The 26,178-nt window shown below is 45.7% G+C and overlaps 1 protein-coding gene and 2 pseudogenes across 1 annotated transcript in view; 2 read left to right on the forward strand and 1 right to left on the reverse strand.

Annotated features, from left to right (window-relative positions):
• LCT (lactase) overlaps positions 1 to 26,178 on the forward strand; it is a 221,710-nt gene that overhangs the window by 176,014 nt on the left and 19,518 nt on the right. The window lies entirely within an intron of this gene.
• On the reverse strand, positions 3,511 to 3,629 carry LOC134946044 (5S ribosomal RNA; annotated as a pseudogene).
• Positions 9,865 to 9,983, forward strand: LOC134946047 (5S ribosomal RNA; annotated as a pseudogene).

Consider the following 26,178-nt stretch of genomic DNA (forward strand, 5'->3'; position numbering starts at 1 on the left):
AGTGGGGAAAAAATTAGTGTAGTATTAGTGGGAATAAAATATTCAGAGTGTTAAGTGCTAAATTAAATTTCATAGCATGCTACCTCAAGGCAACCTGGCCATACCATGCCAGGGGGCCTGTGCCCTGAACCCATCCCCAAAACTGATAAATTGTACAGATTTGTAGGATTTACCTTCATTGTGCTTTTAGTTTCAATGTGCAGTATGTGAGTACCCATGCTAGTTAAAATCAATCAGGGCAGTTGGGAGGAGTGCCGCTCCAAGCTGAAGGAGTCCAAACCTTTATGTGTACGGTGTCCACAATATTGAATATATGAGGGAGGGGATCCTGGACTGTACACCCTAATTACATATATATAGTGGGAGGTTCTACCATGCTGGGACTTGTAGTTCCCCAAAGAAAGAAAATACAGGGCTGACGCACACTTCTCCATACCAAGAACTGCTAGTCAGAATAATTCTAGTAAACTCGGCATTCTAACATAGAGCAAATTCTTGGTATACTTTTTGTCCCAAAAATTTTAGCCCACCAACCAGCGTCTAGGTGACTTCGTCTCTGGTGGGTCCCTAACACTAATTTGACAATACCTCCATTTCCGAAGACCGATGTCTGGGTGTCATTTCTGACTCTGCCTTCTCTTTCTCTCTCCACATCCAGTCCCTCTCCCACTCTTGCTGCTTCCATTTCTGCAATATTACAAATATCCAGTAGTTCCTTTCCCTAGGAGCTACTACAACCCTTATCCATGCCCTTATCATTTCTTGTTGTGATTACTGTAATCTTAAGGCCCCCATGCATTACCGATATAATGTTGCAATGTCCCAGTCTCCCGATGGCCAAATTGGGGAATCAAGAATATTAAATCAGGGATTTTTAAAATTAAGAATTTCCCTGATTTCCTGGCGGATTGCAATCATCAGTGACCGCCGATCAGAGGCCATCGATGATCTGCGTTTCTTCAGGGAATCAGACTTTAGATGTATGGGGGCCTTTACTCCTCATTTACCTGCCCAGTTTACTCCACTTCAAGCTATCATTAATTCTACTGCATGCCTTATTTTCCTCTTGCAACTCTCCACCACTGCTGCCCCCTCTTGTCAATCACTCCAGTGGCTCTCTCATCCTCTCAGAATGAAATTCAAACTACTCTCATCTTCAGAGCCCTCAGTCACTCCTGCATTCCATACATCTCCAACATTTTTCCCAATCACACTCAACCTGGTCTCTTCCCTCTTTCAATGACTGATGTCTCACCTGTTACATGATCAGCACCTCCCCCCACCCACCCAAATCCATGATTTTTCCTGTGCTGCTTTTATACTCTGGAAATCCCTCCCACACCGCATCAGATATTCATCCAGCCTACCCACCTTCAAATGTGCCCTCACATTTCATCTATTTAGCCAAATACCACCCTGTCTCCAAACTACCTGGCCTCCCAGCATGCCCTGCCACAGGTTTAGCATGCCCTAATAAGAAAACTGTAGCAAGGCATGCTGGGATGTGTAGTTTCACAGCGGCTGGAGGACCACATGTTGAACACCCCTGATGTAAACTCTTGTTATTGGGCCCTTTCTCCCTCAGTGTTGCTATGTAATCTGCGCAAATTTATTTTGTATAGCTGTAAATGTGTTTTCTTATATGTAATTACCCTGTGTGAGGACTCTTGTACTTTGTAATGTTACACTGGCCAAGGTGAGAAGTTGCCAACGAGCGCAAATATGTGATTTAAGGAGTGGACAGGGCACATTTTTAGAGGAACACAACTATTTTCACTGTGCAAAATTGAATTTAGTACTAATTCAGACCTGGCGGTCATTAATTTATGATGGAATGCATTTTGCACTTCATGGTATAACCACATTTCCAGTTGCACTCGAAGCAATGTAAAACAATCTACACATACACACAATAAAAGCCAGTCCCAATATCTCCTCATACATCCCAATGGTCTAGGTGCAGTCTCAGTTTGTGTGATGCAAGAGGGACAGAGTTTCCAAAACAAGTGGGTGTTTATGAGTGGGATTTGGCAGATTGGGAGCAGGGCAGGTGCTATGTTGTCCTTATTTGGCATAAGGTACACTCTCATGATTAATTTAAAATATTACTAGCTAAACATTTTAGGAAAAAATGGGGCAGATTAATATAATGGAAAAAGTGTTCATAAATATTGGTAAGAGGTTGGACTATGATGTGACATTTACACTTTTGCACAGTACAACTCTTTGCAATTCTACAAACAACTGGATGCACCCACCTCTAGTTTGCAAAAGTGTCTCCCAAGAGAGAAAAGATGTGTATCTTCCTGAGCACTGAGCCCAGCCATGTGCAAAAGCAAAGATCTTTAGCAAATACATCAGATGCACTTTGCTAATAAACAAATGGGCATTTTGCCAGGCATGCACAGGTAGATAAAATGCCTGCCAGACCAACAGGCATTTTATCTGACACTGTAGATATCACAGGCATACACTGTGTGATCTCTTACAGTGTATTGGCACTGATATCAGCCCTCCATCCCCGGTGAGGAGACATTTCCCTGTTCCTTCCCATGTGAAGGAACAGGGGAAATGTCAGGACTGAGCTCCAGTGGCTCAACAAGTAAGTAACAGGACTACGGCAGAGATGGTCACAGGTTCGAGACCAGCATACATGAAGTCAGTCTGTCAGGGCAGGGCATACACAAAATATCGAATCGTATGGTCTGACCGAACGATATTACCGTATCGGTCACCCACATACATGCTGCAATTATCTGTCTGATACACTGATATCAGGCAAATTGACCAAACAATTGTAGCGTATATGCCCATGTGAAGATACAGGGTTCCAAATCACTCAGGTACGGTGGCAGATTAAAAACCAACAGTGGTTTATTGAACAGATCATGTTAGAAACAGTTCAGCACTCTTCTGTAATCCAATTCCACACGACAAATCCCACCGCAAACTCCTGACAGAACATTGCTTCTTAGCCAAGGAGCAGAGGATATCCCTTCAGCTCTCTCGGTAGCTCTACTTAAACATATGACTACAGAGAGAAAAAGTATGACACTAGTTTGGGCGCACTCTTATTATTGTTTTCTTTTAAATTATGAACATATGAGAAATAATGACAACTTAGACTTGTACTCTACACCTCATTAGAAAACTAAAGAATAAATATATACTGCACGTATCATCTGTATGACAGTGGTATCAGGTAGGAACATCTATGAATGTATATAGGATGGTGTATGGAATGTTCAGATCCTTAATTATGCCTGGATAATTGCATAATGGAGGATGGCTACATCACAAGCAACCTCCGTCTGCCAAGGATCTGTACAAACTTGGTTTGTATTAATGCAACCCTGGATGGGGTAGGATTAGTGAATGAGAGAGCCCACACACTATATGTGATGATATCTGGTAGTTATCCACTGTCTTAAATTGATGAACTTATTGGAAAAATAGTTGGAATCAGTAAAGTAGTGATACTGCTGTTGGCGTTCTTGCCCAAGGTGGATCTTCCTACTTCACCGGGTATTCCCTAGTGGTCACCCGTCTAGGTACTTACCCAGCCCACCTCCGTTTAGCTTCCAAGATCGGACGAGATTGGGCGTGAATGGAGGGGTATGGTCGTAGGGAGAAAATGTCCTACCTCGCCAATGAGAGTGCACCGAAATGGAAAAATGGGTTCCTTCTAAGAAGGAGAAATTTTGTAGAAAAAAGACGTGAATCTGCTGTCCACGTTAGACTGACGGGACGTGTCCTGTGGTGGACTAGTCCGCCTGAATCGTGGATGAGAGTTCACAGAAGGAAGAAAAGCAAGAATGAAGAAAAGGAATAACACAGTTATATAAGACTCCAAAAAGAAAGGCATATGGTGCCGAAAATTAACAAAAATGCTGTGTATTTACTTGTGACAGTGGAAAGATTTGAATTTATTACAAGCAGTGGTGGGCATACAGTTTTAACCTAGAAAATGACTGTATTTTTGTGTGTTAGAGAAGTAAAAATACACACTGATAGATTGAATATACACTCCTATACGAAGGTGTTGCAGATAGTGTTCCTGCTTGGAATACCTGATGGTCTTGCAGAAAATAAGTAAATTGTTTTAATATACACACAGAGTCGTTAGTATATCAATACCTATGTAAGGGTTTTTGAGAAAAAGGATTTTTTTATGTTTTAAAGAAAAAGTCTGATTGTGTGCCTGCTGGAACAGCAGGAAGACAGATTGTTAAAGGATGCACCTCTTAGCGGGGTCAGACATAGGAGGTGCCCCTTGGACAACACACCTGTAACAAGGAATAGGATATGCACTATAACAATGACAGATGTGTAAAATTTACCCTAAGCAAATATCAGGGTATTGCAGGTACCGTTCCTGCTTACCAATAATATTTGAAGCAAAAAAAAGGATGGTTAAGGAATATATATCACATATCCAGATGTCAGACATAAGAGGTGCCCCTTGAAAGACACACCTATTGTAAGAAATAGGATATCCACTGTTTCAATGACAGATATGCAATATTTACCCTAAGCTAGATAACGAGAACATTGGATATCATCCATTGCTAATGTCAAATATAAAAGTTGCCCCTTGAAAATCCAGAAAATACAATTGTCATAAATACACATACAGACTTATTTGGATATAAACACCTATGGAAAGGTATTTTGGATGGTATTCCTGCTTGTGAGAAAAAGCCTGTGTTCTAAAGCAGGTATAATTACGTGCCTGCTAGAGCAGCAGGAAGACAATTAGTTATAGATAAGCACCCCTTAGGTGGGGTGTTGCAGGTATTGTTCCTGCTGATATCACATATCACATATTCACATGTAAGACATAGGAGGTGCCCCCTTGAAAGGCACACCTGTTGTAGGAAATATATATTCTTGCAATAATTAATTGGCAATAAAATTGCCCTACACAAGATCAAGAAAATATTAGATATCACCCATTCCTGATGTCAGACATGAGAGGTGCCCCTTGGAAAAACGCGTTTCACCCGGTAACGGGCTTGTTCACTTTCTTTCTGTGCAGCAAAAGGAAGTCTGAAGCCTGGCTATTTAATGGAGCCAGCAGTGGCTGTGATAGGTCATGTGGGCGGGAATAATCTGATATGGTATTCCGATAGGGAGAGAGACTGTCAATCAATGTTGAGCCAATGTGGGGCGGAAGTTTAACATGGTGCTTCCGCCCTCACTATGTGGCTAGGTAATAAATAAAGAAAGTACCTATATATGTGGAAACCTCTAGTGTGAGCTTATGTTTATGTTTAAAAATAGTACGTAAGGTTTGTGATGATTGGCCGCATTAGAAGTGTGCGGCGGGCGTGATAGGTGGGCGGGGGTCGTTACGTTCGCTTCAGCCCTGCTGGGCTGAAGCGGGTTGTCATAGTAACAGTGTCCAGCGAATGGGAGCCGCGACCGGCGGTGTGATGACGCTGGAGGAGTATGGGCGGAAGTCGTTTACATACACTTCCGCCCGTAGTCATGGTAACTGTATCCAGCGAATAGGAGCCGCGATCGGCGGTGCAGTGACGCTGGAGGAGAGTGGGCGGAAGTCGTTACATATACTTCCGCCCATGTAGGTTCTGGCTAGTTGCTATAGAGACTGTGTACAGTTGCTACGGTAACTGGACATACGCTGTTATGGAAATATGAGTAAAATCGAACTGCTGTGCTTGTATTCTTGTTATGGAGCATGGTGAATACATGAGGGTGTGTAAGTGAATGACCGGTTGTGGCAATAAAACTAATAATATAAATATGAAAATAACAATTAGTAAGTAAAAATTAAAATAAATATAAATGAAAATAAGTATGGAAAAAAACGCACACGATCAGCAAGGACAAGGTTGCCTTCTTGGACTTACAGATTTATAAATCCCCTGAAGGCACTCTGGCCACAGAACTCTATCGCAAAGAAACTGCGACTAATAGTATTCTCCTCCAAACCAGCGCACACTTCCCTCCCACAATTGAGAACATTCCTAAGGGAGAATTCCTGAGACTGAGGCGTAATTGCTCGGAGGTAGAGGTCTACAAAAGGAAAAGTCATGATTTGATTGATCGGCTCCAAGAAAGGGGATACAGTAAGCGTTCTTTAAAGAGGGCTCAGAAGGAAGCCCTACATACCAGCAGAGAGAGTCTGATTTCTCAACGGCAACCCAAAAACAAAGATGAGTCTACAGTTAGGTTCATTGGAACCTTCTGTCCTGAATGGAGGCTGTTAAAACAGGCAATTGAAAAACATCTGCCTATTCTACAATTAGATACGGATTTATCACCATATGTCGATTCCAAAATTAACATGAGCTGGCGAAGGTCCAATAATCTCAAGGATCACTTAGTCAGGAGTCACTTTGTCCGTGAAACAACAAGACAAAGCCGAATAACGGACTACATGACAAGTGGAACACCCAATACTAGGGTGACAGGCTCCTTTCCCTGTGGCAAATGTAAAATATGCCCTCATATTCTAAAAACAAACTCGGTAGTGGACAGATATGGAAAGAACATAATGATTAAACAATTTTTCAACTGTGATACACAAGCACTTATTTACTGTATCACATGCAGCTGCGACACTAGGTACATAGGCATGACAACACGCAAACTCAAGGAAAGAGCCTTGGAACATCTGGGCACCTGTCGCAATGCCGCAACGGATCTTACGAGGATGAAGCAACTAACAACTGTTGCAAGACATTTTCATACTTTCCATAAGGATCACCTGAACGATTTCAAGATCTTTGGCTTGGAACAAATTCACCTGGGAATCAGAGGCGGGGATATCACGAAAGAACTCTTGAAAAAAGAGAGTGAATGGACCTTCAAGCTTAATGGTCTGCGACCTAATGGCCTCAATGAGAATATTAATTACAGTGTTTTCTTGTGAGACCCCACCTGTATAGCACTCTATTAACCTAATTCTCGCACGCCCCATCCACATCATCCTGTCACCCCCCACCCACACCAGACACTCATGCAATTCCACATAGCAATTGCAAATAATTTATAGCCTCATCTCACATCACCCGCACACCCAAGGTTCACCATGTACTCCAACACACTTTTCATCACCACACCACCACCTCCCTGTCCACCCTTATTCCTTTCCCCCCCTTCTTTCCCCCTCCCCAACTAATCCACCCCCTTCCCCCTCCAATAACCCCCCCCCCTTCTTTCCACCACCGCCCCACGCATTCACAACAACACCCAGCATAATCATGCCATATCACAATACAAGTCCAGATCATGCCGACCCAGAATTCACACTTCCACACATTATCTTCCTTCACACTCCATATCCCACACACTCCCCTATCCCGTACACTCAATTTCAACCTGCCAACCCATTTTCATATTCCCCATTTACACACACACTCACATAAAGTAACACACTCAACACTGCTTATTAACCACATGTACTTACACAATATACACAATACTTGGCATTCCCCTCTCACTAATTAATTTTCCCATTTTACATAATATACATTCACATATCCAGTCTAGAAAGCACCACACACCTGATTGCCATTTTCCCGCCCCCCCCCCCCTTTTTCTTTCCCCCCCCCCCACAGCTTTGCAAACAATCTGCAAGTCAAGTTTCTCCTATCCAACCAGTTTTAATTAATTCACTTTTATTTCCATATATATATTTTTTCCATACTTATTTTCATTTATATTTATTTTAATTTTTACTTACTAATTGTTATTTTCATATTTATATTATTAGTTTTATTGCCACAACCGGTCATTCACTTACACACCCTCATGTATTCACCATGCTCCATAACAAGAATACAAGCACAGCAGTTCGATTTTACTCATATTTCCATAACAGCGTATGTCCAGTTACCGTAGCAACTGTACACAGTCTCTATAGCAACTAGCCAGAACCTACATGGGCGGAAGTATATGTAACGACTTCCGCCCACTCTCCTCCAGCGTCACTGCACCGCCGATCGCGGCTCCTATTCGCTGGATACAGTTACCATGACTACGGGCGGAAGTGTATGTAAACGACTTCCGCCCATACTCCTCCAGCGTCATCACACCGCCGGTCGCGGCTCCCATTCGCTGGACACTGTTACTATGACAACCCGCTTCAGCCCAGCAGGGCTGAAGCGAACGTAACGACCCCCGCCCACCTATCACGCCCGCCGCACACTTCTAATGCGGCCAATCATCACAAACCTTACGTACTATTTTTAAACATAAACATAAGCTCACACTAGAGGTTTCCACATATATAGGTACTTTCTTTATTTATTACCTAGCCACATAGTGAGGGCGGAAGCACCATGTTAAACTTCCGCCCCACATTGGCTCAACATTGATTGACAGTCTCTCTCCCTATCGGAATACCATATCAGATTATTCCCGCCCACATGACCTATCACAGCCACTGCTGGCTCCATTAAATAGCCAGGCTTCAGACTTCCTTTTGCTGCACAGAAAGAAAGTGAACAAGCCCGTTACCGGGTGAAACGCGTTTTTCCAAGGGGCACCTCTCATGTCTGACATCAGGAATGGGTGATATCTAATATTTTCTTGATCTTGTGTAGGGCAATTTTATTGCCAATTAATTATTGCAAGAATATATATTTCCTACAACAGGTGTGCCTTTCAAGGGGGCACCTCCTATGTCTTACATGTGAATATGTGATATGTGATATCAGCAGGAACAATACCTGCAACACCCCACCTAAGGGGTGCTTATCTATAACTAATTGTCTTCCTGCTGCTCTAGCAGGCACGTAATTATACCTGCTTTAGAACACAGGCTTTTTCTCACAAGCAGGAATACCATCCAAAATACCTTTCCATAGGTGTTTATATCCAAATAAGTCTGTATGTGTATTTATGACAATTGTATTTTCTGGATTTTCAAGGGGCAACTTTTATATTTGACATTAGCAATGGATGATATCCAATGTTCTCGTTATCTAGCTTAGGGTAAATATTGCATATCTGTCATTGAAACAGTGGATATCCTATTTCTTACAATAGGTGTGTCTTTCAAGGGGCACCTCTTATGTCTGACATCTGGATATGTGATATATATTCCTTAACCATCCTTTTTTTTGCTTCAAATATTATTGGTAAGCAGGAACGGTACCTGCAATACCCTGATATTTGCTTAGGGTAAATTTTACACATCTGTCATTGTTATAGTGCATATCCTATTCCTTGTTACAGGTGTGTTGTCCAAGGGGCACCTCCTATGTCTGACCCCGCTAAGAGGTGCATCCTTTAACAATCTGTCTTCCTGCTGTTCCAGCAGGCACACAATCAGACTTTTTCTTTAAAACATAAAAAAATCCTTTTTCTCAAAAACCCTTACATAGGTATTGATATACTAACGACTCTGTGTGTATATTAAAACAATTTACTTATTTTCTGCAAGACCATCAGGTATTCCAAGCAGGAACACTATCTGCAACACCTTCGTATAGGAGTGTATATTCAATCTATCAGTGTGTATTTTTACTTCTCTAACACACAAAAATACAGTCATTTTCTAGGTTAAAACTGTATGCCCACCACTGCTTGTAATAAATTCAAATCTTTCCACTGTCACAAGTAAATACACAGCATTTTTGTTAATTTTCGGCACCATATGCCTTTCTTTTTGGAGTCTTATATAACTGTGTTATTCCTTTTCTTCATTCTTGCTTTTCTTCCTTCTGTGAACTCTCATCCACGATTCAGGCGGACTAGTCCACCACAGGACACGTCCCGTCAGTCTAACGTGGACAGCAGATTCACGTCTTTTTTCTACAAAATTTCTCCTTCTTAGAAGGAACCCATTTTTCCATTTCGGTGCACTCTCATTGGCGAGGTAGGACATTTTCTCCCTACGACCATACCCCTCCATTCACGCCCAATCTCGTCCGATCTTGGAAGCTAAACGGAGGTGGGCTGGGTAAGTACCTAGACGGGTGACCACTAGGGAATACCCGGTGAAGTAGGAAGATCCACCTTGGGCAAGAACGCCAACAGCAGTATCACTACTTTACTGATTCCAACTATTTTTCCAATAAGTTCATCAATTTAAGACAGTGGATAACTACCAGATATCATCACATATAGTGTGTGGGCTCTCTCATTCACTAATCCTACCCCATCCAGGGTTGCATTAATACAAACCAAGTTTGTACAGATCCTTGGCAGACGGAGGTTGCTTGTGATGTAGCCATCCTCCATTATGCAATTATCCAGGCATAATTAAGGATCTGAACATTCCATACACCATCCTATATACATTCATAGATGTTCCTCCCTGATACCACTGTCATACAGATGATACGTGCAGTATATATTTATTCTTTAGTTTTCTAATGAGGTGTAGAGTACAAGTCTAAGTTGTCATTATTTCTCATATGTTCATAATTTAAAAGAAAACAATAATAAGAGTGCGCCCAAACTAGTGTCATACTTTTTCTCTCTGTAGTCATATGTGTACTTCGTTTTTATGACCCTGGGCGCACCGCCATACGGACAGATAGGGATCTCCAATTTATGATCGTCCATCTCTGGCTCTTACTTAATTCTCTGTATTTTTGAATCTAGTTCGGTGCAAGATCAACAACCTGTGTTCCTTTCAGCTCTACTTAAACCCCAGAAGCTTCATATTGCAGGGGTGTGTTTTACTTTCTTCTTTGTCTTAGGATCTTAAGGCATTGGAATACAATACACATTCTAATCAAGGTGATTACATCAGCCAGTGAGCCACCCTGTCTGGCCAGCTTACTGTTGGACAATAGGGATAAACATAAGAGACAATGGTACCTTAAAAGACTCAACCTCTGAGTGTCCATTGTGGTGTAAGTAAACAATAAAAAACTATGGCTAACATGAATACATTACCTAGAGTCACTGGCGTATTTATAATGGGTGCAGTCTTTGCGGAGCACGCGGGACCCCGGGTCCCACACCGCACACCCTGCACCCATTACTTGTAATACCCTCCAGAGTCTCGCGGCGAAGCAGCAACGCTGCAGGTCGCCATTTTCCCAGTGTTTTGCACATGCGCATTAAACTCTAGGAAAGTGCTAGGTCCCCCATAATCACAGCGCTACCGCCAGCTGCAGAGGAGGGGGCCCTGACGGAGCCTGCACACGTGCCTCCTCTTCTCTAGATAGGCCCCTGCCTATAGTGTAACAGATAACAGATAATATTACATTATCTGTTACACTATAGGCAGGGGCTGTTACACTGTTACACTATGCCAATAGTGTAACAGATAATATTACAATATTGAGGCAGATTCAAACACAGTATGGGGGTGAGCAGGGACATGCTATTAAGAATGAACAAATAGAAAAAATAGGACTTTAATACCTACCGGTATATCCTTTTCTCTTAGTCCGTAGAGGATGCTGGGGTCACCATTTGAACCATTAAGTATAGACGGGATCCGCAGGAGACATGGGCACTTTAAGACTTTGAAAGGGTGTGAACTGGCTCTTCCCTCTATGCCCCTCCTCCAGACTCCAGTTATAGGAACTGTGCCCAGGGAGACGGACATTTCGAGGAAAGGATTTATTGTTAAACTAAGGTGAGATTCATACCAGCTCACACCTCAACCATGCCGCACAACATGGCATTCAACAGAATGCAGGCCAACGGCATGAACAATTGCAGCAACAGGCTGACAATAACCGTAACACAACATGAGTGTAACCAGAACTATTAACTGCAGATACAGTACGCACTGGGATGGGCGCCCAGCATCCTCTACAGACTAAGAGAAAAGGATTTACCGGTAGGTATTAAAATCCTATTTTCTCATACGTCCTAGAGGATGCTGGGGTCACCATTAGAACCATGGGGTTATACCAAAGCTCTAGAACGGGCGGGAGAGTGCGGACAACTCTGCAGCGCCGATTGACCAAACCTAAGGTCTTCATCGGCCAAGGTGTCAAACTTGTAGAACTTTGCAAAAGTGTTTGACCCCGACCAAGTAGCTGCTCGGCAAAGTTGCAATGCCGAGACCCCTATGATGAGCCCACCTTTCTGGTAGAATGGGCTTTCACCGATTTCGGTAGCGGCAATCCAGCTGTGGAATGGGCCTGCTGAATCGTGTTACAGATCCAGCACGCGATGGTCTGCTTGGAAGCAGGAGCCCCAATCTTGTTGGGAGCCCACAGGACAAACAGAGCCTCTGTTTTCCTAATCTTCAAAGCTCTGACCACATCCAGAGATTTTGATTCAACGAAGGCGTCAGTAGCCACAGGAACCATGATAGGAAGAGGAAACTACCTTCGGTAAAAATTGCTGACGTGTCCTCAATTCAGCTCTATCTTCATGGAATATCAAATAAGGGCTCTTGTGAGACAAGGCCGCTAACTCAAACACCTGCCTTGCAGATGCCAAGGCCAACAGGATGACCACTTTCCAAGTGAGGAACTTCAACTCCACCTTCCGCAATGGCTCAAACCAATGTGATTGAAGGTACTGCAACACCACATTAAGGTCCCATGGTGCCACCGGAGGCACAAATGGAGGTTGGATGTGCAACACGCGTTTCACGAAAGTCTGAACTTCTGGAAGGGTGGCCAATTGTTTCTGAAAGAAAACCGATAAGGCTGAAATCTGAACCTTCATTGAGCCCAATTTTAAGCCCGCATCCACACCTGCTTGTAGAAAATGGAGAAACCGTCCTAGCTGAAACTCTTCCGTAGGAGCCTTCTTGGATTCACACCAAGAAACATATTTTCTCTAAATACGGTGGTAATGTATAGACGTTACCCCTTTTCTGGCCTGAATAAGTGTGGGAATGACTTCACTGGGAATACCCCTCCGAGCTAGGATTTTGCGTTCAACAGCCACGCCGTCAAACGCAGCCGCAGTAAGTCCTGATACACGCACGGCCTTTGTTGTAACAGGTCCTCGCACAGAGGAAGAGGCCAGGGATCTCCTATGAGTAATTCCTGAAGATCTGGATACCAGGCCCTCCTTGGCCAGTCTGGGACAATGACGATTGCCCTGATCTTTGTTCTTCTTATGATCTTTAGAACTTTCGGAATTAGAGGAAGTGGGGAGAATACATACACCGACTGAAACACCCACGGTGTCACCAGTACATCCACTGCTATTGCTTGAGGGTCCCTTGACCTGGAACAATATCTCCTAAGCTTCTTGTTGAGACGAGATCCCATCATGTCTATTTGAGCAACTCCCCAACGACTTTTTATCTCTGCGAAGACTTCTTGGTGGAGGCCCCACTCTCCTGGATGGAGATCGTGTCTGCTGAGGAAGTCTGCTTCCCAGTTGTCCACTCCTGGAATGAATATTGCTGACAGAGCGCTTGTATGTTTTTCCGCCCAGTGGAAAATCCTTGGGGTTTCTGCCATTGCCGCTCTGCTCTTCGTTCTGCCCTGACGGTTTATGTACGCTACTGCTGTTACATTGTCCGACTGGATCAGTACCGGCAGATCTCGAAGAAGATATTCCGCTTGTAGGAGGCCGTTGTAAATGGCCCTTAACTCCAGAACATTTACGTGGAGATAAGTTTCCTGACTTGACCATCTTCCTTGGAAGAGTTTTCCCATTGTGACTGCCCCCCAGCCTCGTAGGCTTGCATCCGTGGTCACCAGGATCCAATCCTGTATCCCGAACCTGCGCCCCTCTAGGAGGTGAGAGCTGTGCAGCCACCACAGGAGCAATATCCTGGTCTTGGACGACAGGATTATCCTCTGGTGCATGTGTAGATGGGACCCGGACCACTTGTCCAACTGGTCCCACTGGAAATACTCTGGCATGGAACTTGCCAAACTGAATGGCCTCGTAGGCCGCAACCATCTTCCCCAGCAACCGAATGCATTGATGGATTGACACTCTTGCTGGTTTCAGAATTTGTTTGACCAGACTTTGAATTTCCAGCGCCTTTTCCACAGGAAGACTCTCTGTAGTTCTGTGTCCAATATCATTCCCAAAAATGACAACTGCGTCGTCGGAATCAACTGTGATTTTGGCAAGTTTAGGAGCCAACCATGTTGCTGAAGAACTGTCATGGAGAGTGCAATGTTTTGGACCAACTGGTCCCTGGATCTCGATTTTATCAGGAGATCGTCCAAGTATGGGATAATTGTGACTCCTTGTTTGCGAAGGAGAACCATCATCTCCGCCATCACCTTGGTGAAAATCCTCGGAGCCGTGGAAAGTCCAAACGGCAACGTTTGAAATTGGTAATGACAATCCTGAACTGCAAATCTCAGGTAAGCCTGATGTGGAGGATAAATGGGAACATGTAAGTAGGCATCTTTTATGTCCACCGACACCATATAATCCCTTTCCTCCAGACTGGAGATCACTGCTCGGAGAGACTCCATCTTGAATCTCTTTAGGTAGAAGTTCAGGGATTTCAGGTTTAGGATTGGTCTGACCGGGCCGCCCGGCTTCGGGACCACAAACAGGCTCAAAAATAAACCTTCTCCCTGTTGTGATTGGGGAACCTTGACGATAACTTGATTTAGACACAATTTTTGTATTGCGTCGCAAACTACCTCCCTGTCGGGAAGAGAAGCTGGTATGGCCGACTTGAAAAAACGGCGAGGTGGGACGTCTTGAAATTCCAGCCTGTACCCTTGGGATACCATTTGTAAGATCCAAGGATCTAGGTTCGAACGAACCCAAAACTGAAGAGTTTTAGACGGGCCCCCACCGGTGCGGACTCCCGCATTGGAGTCCCAACGTCATACGGTGGAGGTGGCAGAAGCCTGGGAGGACTTCTGCTCCTGGGAGCCTGACAAGGCTGGAGATCGTTTACCTCTTCCCCTTCCTCTAGTAGCAAGGAAGGAAGAACCCCGGCCCTTTCTGTATTTATTGGACCGAAAGGACTGCATCTGATAATGGTGCATTTTCTTTTGTTGTGGAGGAACATAGGGTAGAAAGGATGACTTACCCATGGTAGCCGTAGACACCAAATCATCAAGGCCATCTCCAAATAAGGCCTTACCTTTATATGGTAGAGCTTCCATACTTTTCTTGGAGTCAGCATCAGCATTCCATTGGTGAATCCACAACGCACGCCTAGCTGAGACAGCCATGGCATTGGCCTTTGATCCCAAAAGACCAATATCTCACGCAGCTTCCTTAATGTATGCTGCAGCGTCCTTGATATAACCCAATGTCAATAGGACGCTATCCCTGTCTAGGGTATCTATATCAGATGACAAGTTATCTGCCCACTTTTTGATAGCACTACTTACCCACGCAGACGCAATGACAGGTCGGAGTAGTGTACCTGTGGTCACATAAATGGACTTCAATGTAGTTTCTTGTTTACGATCCGCAGGATCCTTCAGGGCCGCAGTGTCAGGTGACGGGAGAGCCACCTTCTTAGACAAACGAGACAAGGCCTTGTCCACAGTGGGGGGTGACTCCCATTTTTCCCTATCCGTCGAGGGAAACGGATAAGCTGCCATAATTCTTTTGGGAATCTGAAACTTTCTGTCAGGACCTTCCCAAACTTTTTCAAATAGCATGTTCAGTTCATGAGAGGGAGGAAACGTTATTTCAGGTTTTCTTTCTTTATACATACAGACCCTTTTATCCGGGACGGCTGGGTCCTCAGTGATATGTAACACATCTTTAATCGCCACAATCATGTACTGAATGCTTTTTGCCAATTTTGGGTCTAACCTGGAATCGCTATAGTCGACACTGGAATCAGTGTTCGTGTCGGTGTCAGTGTCTGCCAAGTGGGCCAACGTACATTTTTGTGACCCTGAGGGGACCTGACTTTGGAATAACATATCTTCCACAGATTTCTTCCATGCCTGGGTCTGTGACTCAGACTTATCTAGCCTCTTACTAATAAGAGCCACATTAGCATTCAAGGCGTCAACACATTTACCCAATCAGGTGTCGGCGGTGCCGACAGGGTCACCCCCGCAGCCGTCTGCGTCCCTAATACAGTCTCCTCCTGGGAAGAGCCTTCAGCCTCAGACATGTTGACACTCGTGCACCAAACACCCACAGACACACCGGGCATATAGGGGACAGACCCACAGTAAAGTCTGTCAGAGGGACACAGAGGGAGTTTGCCAGCTCACAACCCAGCGCCTAATCACCGGTTCTGGAACACTAAAGAATGCCCCAGACCTGCAGCGCTTTATATTAAATATATATACATATATTGCACCAATATTTCTGTGCCCCCCCCCCCCACCCCTCCGTTTTGCACCCTGAAACTTATGCAGAAGTGTGAGGAAGGACCAGCGTATCTGCAGCTTGTGTAGAGGAAAATGGCGCTGAGCTGTGTGAGCTGTGAGGACGGAGCTCCGCCCCCTTAATGGCGCGCTTCAGTCAGCCAGCAGCCTCCCTGAAAATAAAAAACCTAACATAAGTCTTTTTCAGAGAAACTCAATAGAGCTCCTCAGAGTGCATCCAGTCTGCCTGGGCACAATTCTAAAACTGGAGTCTGGAGGAGGGGCATAGAGGGAGGAGCCAGTTCACACCCTTTCAAAGTCTTAAAGTGCCCATGTCTCCTGCGGATCCCATCTATACCCCATGGTTCTAATGGTGACCCCAGCATCCTCTAGGACGTATGAGAAACAATGTATAGGCATAGGGGGATAAAAAGTACATATTTGAAGTTGGCAATGAGGCATAACTATATTAATTGTCATAGATCTCTCATTACCTCACAGCCCAGCATTAGGAAGAACTGTGATGGTCATGGTTGGTACTGCAATTTTTGTTTACTCTTGGACAAAAAATAAATAAAAAATCAAATAAATAATTTATATATATATATATATATATATATATATATATATATATATAGAGATCCAAAAAGAACAGCGGCACTCGAGGATTTTGGTGAAGCAATCAAATTGTATTCAGAAAATGTTTACAGAAAAGCCAACGTTTCGGGGCTTACATGCCCCTTTGTCAACACACCTTGACAAAGGGGCATGTAAGCCCCGAAACGTTGGCTTTTCTGTAAACATTTTCTGAATACAATTTGATTGCTTCACCAAAATCCTCGAGTGCCGCTGTTCTTTTTGGATCTCTACATTACTGCTACTACAGAAGGCACCGGGGTACTTGAACGCCAGTCAGGAGAGTGCCAGTCCCATTTGGGATATATATATATACCGTATATACTCGAGTATAAGCCGACTTTTTCAGCACTTTTTTTTGTGCTGAAAAAGCCACCTCGGCTTATACTCGAGTCAGTGACAGGCAGAGGCAGAGCAGTGTGAAGGAGGGACACGGAGCGCACAGCGCGCGGCTCTCCTGTGTCCCTCCTGCATCTCCGGCGGCAGCAGCGGCGGTTCTATTACAGGAAGTACCCGTTCGTGACCTCTGATCACGAACCGGCACTTCCTTTAATAGACCCGCCGCGGCCGCCGAAGATGCAGGAGGGACACAGGAGAGGCGCGTGCTGTGCGCTTCGTGTCCCTCCAGAAGACAGCGCGGGATCGACGGAGGGGTAAGTAACAACACTGTGGGGCATACCTGGCACTTGGGGAGGGAACGTATCTGGCATCATGAGGGGGCGTATCTGGCAGCACTGTGGGGGCATATCTGGCAGCACTGTGGGGGCATATCTGGCAGCACTGTGGGGGCATATCTGGCAGCACTGTGGGGGCATAACTGGCAGCACTGTGGGGGCATATCTGGCAGCACTGTGGGGGCATATCTGGCAGCACTGTGGGGGCATATCTGGCAGCACTGTGGGGGCATATCTGGCAGCACTGGCAGCACTGTGGGGGCATATCTGGCAGCACTGTGGGGGCATAACTGGCAGCACTGTGGGGGCATATCTGGCAGCACTGTGGGGGCATATCTGGCAGCACTGTGGGGGCATATCTGGCAGCACTGTGGGGGCATAACTGGCAGCACTGTGGGGGCATATCTGGCAGCACTGTGGGGGCATATCTGGCAGCACTGTGGGGGCATATCTGGCAGCACTGTGGGGGCATATCTGGCAGCACTGTGGGGGCATAACTGGCAGCACTGTGGGGGCATAACTGGCAGCACTGTGGGGGCATATCTGGCAGCACTGTGGGGGCATATCTGGCAGCACTGTGGGGGCATATCTGGCAGCACTGTGGGGGCATATCTGGCACTATGAGGGCATATCTGGCACTGAGGGCTGTGTACGGCTAGAGCTGCATTTCCCACCCTAGGCTTATACTCGAGTCAATAAGTTTTCCCAGGTTTTTGTGGTAGAATTAGGTGCCTCGGCTTATATTCGGGTCGACTTATACTCGAGTATATACGGTATATATATTTGTATACAAAATTAATATAATATATAGTTATTATTTTCTTGCATACTGTTTCTATTAGGATAACCAAATGCATACAAACATAGTAGACATTGCACTTAATCACAAAGGCAGTAGTATATACTCTTGGATAATATTTGTTTGGCACAGAAGATTCCAGACACCTGTGAAGTGCCATATTTCAATCACAAGGCACACAATAGTAAAACAGCAATGTATAACAAACATTCTAATAAAAATAAGTTTTATAAATAGTATAGTAGTAAGTAGCCTTTTAACAGAAAATATTAATTTATATTAGTAATATGCCTACTGAATTGATATGTACTTCTTCAGAACCTGTATTTTTATTATTTAAACTAATGTTCAGTAACATCCCAATTCAGCTCACATCCACACACTGGTATATCTATGTGGCGAGGAGAAGCAAGGTCATACTGCTTGCTCAGCTCAGGTGTGGAGAGGTGAGGGACATAGGTATAAATTACCTGGGCCCATATCATTATTTTTTAGATGGTTTTTAAATATGTTGCAACAACCAATTATGTGGCATATGTAATACATTTGTAATTTCTTTTAAACATATCCAGTTCATTAGCGCTAATTTATTTGTTTTGGTATCGTTTCGTATTGGGACTAACTATCCCTATTTTATTGGCTGCTTACAACAAAACTAGCCCATAATTAGCGCCAGACCAATTACTTGGTAATTTATTTTTTAGCATGATTTGGAATAACACTGATTTAAAGTGCACCTGTTGCCATTGCCCTATGAAGGCAGCCATTTGGATGGCTGGATTAATATTCATGAGACTGTAGCCTAGTTATGCTCTAAGTTGGAGTCCCTCCATAATACTAGTTATGAAGTTCCTCACTGATATTGGAATTTCTGCCTTTCTTGCATAGGGGATAAAAGGAAGAGTTATGGTAAACTTACCATTGTTAACTCTCTTTCTGCGAAGTACATTGGGTTCCACAGGGGAACATCGGGGTGTAGGGCGGGATTTTGATTCAGAGGCACCATCAGGCAAAGCTTTGACTGTCCTAGTATGCATTGGGGCATTCTCTATAACCCCGCCTCCAGGCACTGAGAGCTCAGTTTCGTTAACCAGTCCAATGCAGAAGCAGGTAAAAGAGAAGGCAGATATTATGGGCCCTACACATTAGGCGATAAGACTGAACAATATGAACGGTCTCATTCATTAATGAATGAGAACTCGTTCATATTGGTCAGTGTGTAGGCACCAACGATGAACGATGCTCGGCCCCGCGCTCGTTCATCGTTGGTGCCCCGCCGCTTATGCATGCAGGCCAATATGGACAACCTATGGAGCAGGGTGACGGGGGGAGTGAAGAAACTTCACTCCCCCTGTCACCACCCCTCCCTGCCGCTGGGTCACCCGTATCCGCCGTCGGGCAGCTCAGCGGCAGATCGCCAAGTGTGTAGGGGGCATAAGTCACATAGAACCACATACTCACGACAGGAGAGGGTACCAGCAGCTAATGCCATACATACAACACAAAGTAGCAAGGTGCGTCAGGGAGGGCACCCTGTGGAACCCAATGTACTTCGCAGAAAGAGAGTTAACAATGGTAAGTCTACCATATCTCTCCTTTCTTTGGGAGACAAATCCGAAGAGAAGTCCAGAACCACAATCTCTTGGTTAAGGTGAAAAGATGACACCACCTTAGGCAAATAACCTGGGCGAGTTCATAGAACTGCCCGCAGCCCGGTGGAATATGAGAAAGGGTGGACGACAGGACAAAGCGCCTAAGTCCGACACCCGTCTTGCAGAGGCAATAGCCACTTAAGGTCCACCGATTCAAGACGTTCAAATGGAGACTCGTGCAGGGCATTCAGCACAACAGACAAATCCCATGGAGTCACAGGAGGGACATAGGGAGGCTGAATCCAAATAACGCCCTGAATGAACGTATGAACATCAGGTATAGAGGCAATTTTTATCTGAAACCAAACCGACAAGGCAGATATATGAACCTTGCAGAAAGCCAGTATTCTGGAAGTTCTGAATCTATGGACATTGTAATTCCTCTCAGAACACCAGGTGAAGTAAGAATTCCAAACCCTGTAATAAATCTGGGCAGAGGCTGGTTTGCAGGCTTTCAACATAGTTTGAATAACTGCCTCTGAAAATCCTTTGGCCCTCAGGGGTGATGCTTCAAGAGCCACACCATCAAAGCTAGTCTGGCCAGGTCTGGGTAGAGACAAGGGCCCTGTATGAGGAGGTCTGGTCATTGCGGAAGTAGAAGGGGATGCCCTGTCGATAGACCCTGCAGGTCTGAGAACCAATGCCTTCTGGGCCACGCTGGAGCAACGAGAAGCAGCATTCCTCCTTCCTGTTTGAACTTCCGTAGAACCCTGGGCAGGAGTGACACTGGAGGGAACACGTAAGGCAGCCGAAAGTTCCATGACACCGCCAGTGCATCCACGAACGCTGCTTGAGGATCCCTGGTCCGAGATCCAAAGACCGGAACCTTGTGATTGTGTCTAGACGCCATGAGATCTACGTCCGGTACACCCCACCTGTCCAGTAGGAGTTGAAAGACTTCTGGATGAAGACTCCATTCTCCAGCATGTACGTCCTGGCAACTGAGGTAGTCCGCTTCCCAGTTCAGGACACCCGGAATGAACACTGAAGATATACTTGGCAGATGGCGTTCTGCCCAACAAAGGATTTTTGACACTTCATAGCCATGCGGCTTCGAGTGCCGCCTTGATGGTTTATGCATGCCACTGTGGTGGCGTTGTCTGACCGTACCTGAACTGGGCAGTTCTGTTACAGAGGCAGGGCAAGTGATAATGCATTGAACACCACCCTCAGCTCTAGGATGTTTATTGGGAGGAGTGATTCTTCCTTGGTCCACTGACCCTGAAAAGAGTGTTGCTCCAACACCACTCCCCATCCCCTCAGACTGGCGTCCGTTGTCAGAAGGACCCAGTTGGGGATCCAGAAGGGACGGACACTGGAGCCACCAGGTCAGCGACAAACAAACCTCCAAAGTCAAAGAGATCATTTGGGATCAGATCCAATAAGGCAGGCCGTCCCACTTGGCAAGAATTAATCGTTGCACAGGGCGGGAATGAAATTGAGCGTACTCCACCATGTCGAACATCGACATCATCAGGCCAAGTACTTGCATCGCCGAGTGTATCGACACTCTGGGGTGACGGATGAAGTGTCTTATCCTGTCCTGGATTTTCAGGACCTTGTCGGGAGACAGGAACAGTCTCTTTGTGTTCCAAAAACACCCCTAGGTGCGCCATGCTTTGAGATGGGACCAGCGAGGACTTCTTCCAATTGATCAGCCATCCGTGAGCTTGTAAATAACTCACCGGCAATTGTAGATGACTGAGGAGGACATCTTGGGAACTCGCCAGAATCAGCAGTTCGTCCAAGTACGGTAGGATTCTGACTCCCTGGCGATGGAGGTGCGCCGTCATCATGGCCATAACCTTGGTTAAGATCCGAGGAGCCGTGGCCAGTCCAAACGGCAGAGCCTGGAATTGGTAGTGACTGTTGCCAATAGCAAACAGCAGGAACTGCTGATGCGATATGGCAATAGGAATATGCAGATAAGCATCCTGTATATCCAGGGATACCATGTAATCTCCGGGTTCCATAGCCAGCACGAGTGAGCGCAACATTTCCATACAGAACTTGGCTACCCTCACAAACTTGTTCAGTGATTTGAGGCTGAGTATGGGCCGAAAAGACCCACTGGGTTTCTGCACTAGAAACAGGGTTGAATAATAGCTTCTGCCACGCTGGGACTGAGGTACCGGCACAACCACTCCTACCACTGTTTGTAGAGCCTGCGCCTTCAATGGATCCAAAGGGAGTACCGTAGTGCAGAACTGGTGAAGGGGCCGTCTCTTGAAGGAGACAGCGTACCCGAGACCGACAACTTCCAGTATCCAAGCGTCTGAAGTGGTCTTTAACCAGACCTAGGAGAACTGTAGAAGTCAGCCTCCCACCCTTGGGTCCCCAGGGGGAGGCCTGCTCCGTCATACAGCAGGCTTGCCTTGTTTTGAAGCAGGCTGCCCAGGGCTGTTTCATCTTGGACTTGGTGGTCTTGAGAGCACGAGATTGTCTTGGGTAAGTCTGACCCAAGCTTTCCCTTGAGGTCGAAAGGAATGAAAAGTGGTAGTCTTCACCTTCTGTGCAGAAGGATTAGAAGGAGGAAGGAAAGCAGTCTTAGCAGCTGCTAATTCAGACACTATTTTATTTAGGTCCTATCCAAATAAAATGTCCCCAGTGAAGGGGAGTACCTCCAAAATCCACTTTCCACGACCTTAACCACAGTATGCGGCGAGCCAGGACAGACGTGGATGACGCTTTGGCTGGCAATATCCCCGCCTCAGAGGACGCTCCTGAATGTAATAGGCGGTGGTGCATATGTGGCATTGTCAGAAATATCCTCGGGCAGCTCTTCCTCTAAAGCCTGAACCCACGCCTCAATACCTTTTGCAGCCCAAGAGGCAGTTATCGTGGGTCTATGAATGGCCCCTGTGAGGAAATATATAGATTTCAGGCATCCCTCCACACACTTATCTGTCGGTTCCTTCAGTGAGGTGACAGTGGTGACAGGCAGAGTAGATGACACCACGAGACAGGTGACATAAGAATTCACCGGCGGCGGATTCTCCCACTTATTGCATAACTCTGCAGAGAGAGGATATTGAGCTAAAGCCCATTTAGGGAGCGGGAATCTCTTACCTGGGGTAGACCGGGGTAGACCAGGGTTCCCTCCTGATGTCCACAAGATGATCAGAATGGGGTAATACAGTTTTAACCACTTTCTGCTGTTTAAACATATCAGTTTCTTTGGCCACTGTAGTGGAATCCTCATCTTCAGAGATTTGTAGAATCTGCTTAAGAGGAACCACTAGGGCAGGGACATCAACTTGTGAGGGAGAATCCTCGTCAGTAACACAGGATTCAGTGTCTGACAGGACAGTATGCTCCCCCTCCTCATCAGATGAAACATCAGAGAGGGTAGTGGATTGTGAGGAGAAGCCGCCAGCTTAAAGGACCCAGGGACATGGAGTGACCTGGAGTAGATTTCTGTCTAACCAAAGACTGATTTAACTGCTGCAGCTGGCTAAATTTTCAAGGCGGATTTACCATAGGGACAACTTGTGGTGGCAGTGGCACCGGAGGTCCCATGGGAGGGCTAAACGGTCCACCAGAGTCCCCAGGAGGGTAGTGAACATAGCCCAGGGTGGCTCCATTGTAGTCACAGGAGCTGCAGGCTGAATGGGAGGTGTATAACATTTAGTACACAGACCATCACACAATACTTCCCCCTCAGGTAAACCTCTGGAGCATACCTTGCAACTTACAGGAGCCTCCAGAGTTTTACTGCCCTTATTGTTACGTTGTAATAAAGCAACAAAGGCTAATAGTACGATGAAGCCAAACAAAATACACAATCTGCGAACAAAGTACACAACCTGCTTAAGAGTACACAAACGTATGAACTAAATCCCGTTGTACGTGACTGTAGCACAGTAAAATATCCGTATAGTGATAAGTAGTGTGTACACTATATTAGAGGACCCTGACGCACCTAGTACCTTTGGGTACAGAATATAGTGATAGCTACTTTAGATGGGATACACATGAGAGTGAAACCATACAGCAGATACAGGCACACGCAGTTACAGGCAATGCAGAGATTATTATAAGCACAATAAAACTGCACTGGACTAGTGTGTGTGTGTGTGTGTGTGTGTATGTATGTGTATGTACAGATAGCGCGGTCCTAGGGGGTAATTCAGAGTTGATTGCAGCAGCAAATTTGTTAGCAGTCAGCCAAAAACATGCGCACTGCAGGGGGGGGGGGGGGGGGGGAGGCAGATATAACATGTGCAGAGAGAGAGTTAGATTTGGGTGGGTTATTTTGTTTCTGTGCAGGGTGAATACTGGCTGCTTTATTTTTACACTGCAATTTAGATTTCAGTTTGAACACACTCCACCCAAATCTAACTCTCTCTGCGCATGTTATATCTGCCCCCATCCTGCAGTGCACATTGGGGGTCATTCCAAGTTGATCGCTCGCTAGCTATTTTTTGCAGCGCAGAGATCAGATAGTCACCGCCTATGGGGGAGTGTATTTTCGCTTTGCAAGTGTGCAAACGCTTTTGCAGCTGAGCAGTACAAAACATTTTTTTGCCGTTTCTGAGTAGCTCTGGACTTACTCAGCCGCTGCGATCACTTCAGTCTTTTTGGTCCCGAAATTGACGTCAGACACCCGCCCTGCAAACGCTTGGACACGCCTGCGTTTTACCAAACACTCCCAGAAAACGGTCAGTTGCCACCCATAAATGCCCTCTTTCAGTCAATCAGCTTGCGAACGGCTGTGCAAATGGATTCTTCGTTAAATCCATCGCTCAGCACCGATCCTCTTTGTACCCGTACGACGTGCCTGCGCATTGCGGTGCATGCGCAGTTTTGCAGAGTTTTGACCTGCAAAAAAGAGCTAGCGAGCGATCAACTCAGAATGACCCCCATGGTTTTGCCCAACTGCTAACAAATTTGCTGCTGCGATCAACTCTGAAATAGGCCCCTAGACCGGATTTATATATCAAAATACTCGTACAATATATTCTGTAATAGGTAAACTCTTTCTTAACTAACGCTGTCTGTAAAAAGACATGTAGAACAGTCAAGTGTCTGTAAAGTCTCAGCGCTGTATACAGGCGGCTTTACAGGGGAGACCTTGCCCTGCAATCCCAGAGACCAGCAGCAGCTATGCTCAGAAGATGGCGCCCAGCGTCAGTCAGGAACTGAGGGAGAGTGTGAGGCAGCTTCAGGGTGGGAAATCTGCAAGGAGATGGCGCCCTGGGCCGGGGGACGGGCTACAGGTCAAGCACCGGCTGCCCTATGCTGGACCTCACCGGCAGTACTACGGAGCCTTATCAATAGGGGCGTTAGTACACCTGACCTGTACACCTTTGCCCTGGCGGATATAGTGGGGTCCCTGCTCGGTAACAGTGTCCATGCCAGCGTTGCAGTCCATCTCCCTAGACTGCAATCAGGAACGCGATTTAGTGGCGGGTCCCGCCTGGGGGACACTCTTACTTCCTCCCTTCGTAGCAGCCACGCGAACCAGGAGAGCGTCTGCGACCATGTGCCTAAGCCAGAGCGTCTCCGCCGCAAGTACCCGGGAACTGAGCAGTGGGAGTATACGACGCTGCTTGGGAGGTGACGGAGACGCAGCACTGAATAGCACCCTGACATATCAGTGCTGCGGCCCTTGAAGTCTTCTTAGCTTTTTCAGGGCTGCCCAGTGCAGCCCGCCTGTTAGGCGACCTGCTGCAGGCACCACTCAAAACTGAGCTCTCAGTGCCTGGAGGCGGAGTTATACAGGAGGCCCCAATGCATCCTGGGACAGTCAAAGCTTTGCCTGATGGTGACTATGGATAAAGATCCCGCTCTACACCCCGATGTTTCCCTGTGGAAACCAATGTACCCTGCTGCAGAAATCTGCTTTTCAATATTCAACTTCTTTAACCCTTAGTATACCAAGGGGGGTCTTCTGAGGACCCCAGAATGTTATTTTTTGTGATCCTTCCTGCCGTATCTATAACAACTATTTTACTACTGATTTTTCTGTGTGTCTCGCCTCGGATTAAGATAAATACTGTGTAATTAGGTTTATAAAATGTTCTTTCAAAAAAATGTAAATAAAAAAAACCACGATACGTTACAAATGCAGAACGTTTTACATGTGAGAAACACAGGCAAACAACAACTACTGTGACATGTGCTAAGGACTATAGCAATGGCAACACATGAATAGTGATGTATTGTTACCGTAGTAAAATGATATAACCTTTTTCCAAGAATATACAGTATCCAATCGGATGTAAAAATGAAGAAGAATATATGACTTT

Source organism: Pseudophryne corroboree, chromosome 7, assembly GCF_028390025.1.
Source record: "Pseudophryne corroboree isolate aPseCor3 chromosome 7, aPseCor3.hap2, whole genome shotgun sequence".
In the NCBI taxonomy this organism is placed as follows: Eukaryota; Metazoa; Chordata; class Amphibia; order Anura; family Myobatrachidae; genus Pseudophryne; species Pseudophryne corroboree.